Source organism: Pectinophora gossypiella, unplaced genomic scaffold (genome assembly GCF_024362695.1).
Source record: "Pectinophora gossypiella unplaced genomic scaffold, ilPecGoss1.1 Pgos_33, whole genome shotgun sequence".
NCBI classification, from domain to species: Eukaryota; Metazoa; Arthropoda; class Insecta; order Lepidoptera; family Gelechiidae; genus Pectinophora; species Pectinophora gossypiella.
In genome coordinates this window covers 1,141,995-1,144,219 of record NW_026063243.1, presented here as the reverse complement: position 1 = coordinate 1,144,219, position 2,225 = coordinate 1,141,995, and positions in this window count along the sequence as shown.

Below are 2,225 nucleotides of genomic sequence, written 5' to 3'. Positions count from 1 at the left end.
TTTAAAGATCGAGAAGTATTTCCATACTCAACAATACGTTCCGATTACACCCCCATTCACAAGTTTTACCCCCGAAACATTTTCTGGAAAAACAAAATTTTGTATGGCGGCCATCTTGTTTTTCCGCCATTTTGTTTTTTTTTCACCCACGAAAGAATTTGACCAAGATTTAAATAGGTTTCGTGAAAACAGAAAAGTTCCAGGTGCGATAGTTGCGCCAGGCCGTAGGGTCTCTCTCTGATGCTGAGCAGTTTTCCAAGATCTGGAAGTTTTCCCATACTCACCGGAAGATCTCAATCACACCCCCCATACATCACTTTTACCCCCCGACGCTCCTTCTGGGAGAACAACCCTGTCAGTGAGTCAGTGAGTCAGTCAGTCAGTCAGTCAGTCAGTGGGTTTGTAGCTTTATATAATATAACTAGATGTCGCGTGGTTCGCTCGCAGCAAGCTGCTCGCGTGTCTTGTTTTCCCGCCATTTTTTTACCGCGATAGAATTTGACCAAGACTAAAATAGGTCTCGTGAAATCAAAAAGTTCTAGCTGCTATAGTTTTGCCAGGCCGAAGGGTGTCTCCCTGATGCGGAGCAGTTTTCCGAGATGACGTTCCGATCACACCCCTATACATATTTTTTACACCCGAGACATTTTCTGAAAAAACAAAAATTTATATGGCGGCCATCTTGTTTTCGGCCATTTTGTTTTTTTTTTCACCGGCGATAAAATTTGACCAAGATTTAAATAGGTTTCGTGAAAACAGAAATGTTCTAGGTGCGATAGTTTCGCCAGGCCGTAGGGTGTCTGCCTGATGCGGAGCAGTTTTCGAAAACCTTGAAGTATACTCGTACTCTACATGACGTTCCGATCAAAACCTTTATACATATTTTTTATCCCTGACGCATTTTCAGGAAAAACGAAAAATTTGTATGGCGGCCATCTTGATTTTCGGCCATTTTGTTTTTTTTTGACCGGCGATAAAATTTGACAAAGATTTAAATAGGTATCGTGAAAACAAAAATGTTCTAGGTGCGATAGTTTCGCCAGGCCGTAGGGTGTCTCCCTGATGCGGAGCAGTTTTCGAAAACCTTGAAGTATACTCGTACTCAACATGACGTTTCGATCACATTCCTCATACATCATTTTTAACCCCGAGGCATTTTCGGGAAAAACCAAAATTTTGTATGGCGGCCATCTTGTTTTTCCGCCATTTTGACTTTTTTTCGTCGGCGAATAGATTTGACCAAGATTTAAATACATCCTGCGAAAAAAAAATTGATCCAGATGTGATAGTTTCGCCAGGCCGTAGGGTGCCTCCCTGATGCGGAGCAGTTCCTGAAGATCAAGAAGTATTTACATACTCAAAATGACCTTTCGATTACGCTACCATACATTGTTTTTGCTCCCGAGACATTTTCTGGAAAAACAAAATTTAGTATGGCGGCCATCTTGTTTTTCCGCCATTTTGATTTTTTTTGACCCACAATTGAATTTGACCAGGAATTAAATAGGTTTTGCGAAAAAAGAATCGTCCCAGGTGTGATAGTTTCGCCAGACTGTAGGGTGTGTCCCTGATGCGGAGCAGTTTTCCAAGATCTGGAAGTTTTCCCATACTCACCGGGAGGTCCCGATCATACCCCCCATACATCATTTTGACCCCCCGACGCTCCTTCTGGGAGAACAACTATGTCAGTCAGTCAGTCAGTCAGTGGGTTTGTAGCTATATATAATATAATAACTAGATTTCGCGTGGTTCGCTCGCAGCAAGCTGCTCGCGTGTCTTGTTTTCCCGCCATTTTTTTACCGCGATAGAATTTGACCAAGACTTGAATAGGTCTCGTGAAATCAAAAAAGTTCTAGGTGCTATAGTTTTGGCAGGCCGTAGGGTGACCCCTGATGCGGAGCAGTTTTCCAAGATGACGTTCCGATCACACCCCAATACATAATTTTTACCTCTGAGACATTTTCTGGAAAAACAAAAATTTGTATGGCGGCCATTTTGTTTTTTTTTTTCACTGGCGATAAAATTTGACCAAGACTTTAATAGGCTTCGTGAAAACAAAAAAGTTCCAGGTGCGATAGTTTCGCCAGGCTGTAGGGTGTCTCCCTGATGCGGAGCAGCTTTTGAAGATAGAAAAGTATTTCCATACTCAACATGATGTTTCGATCACATTCCTCATACATCATTATTACCTCCGAGACATTTTCTGGAAAAACGAAATTTTGTAT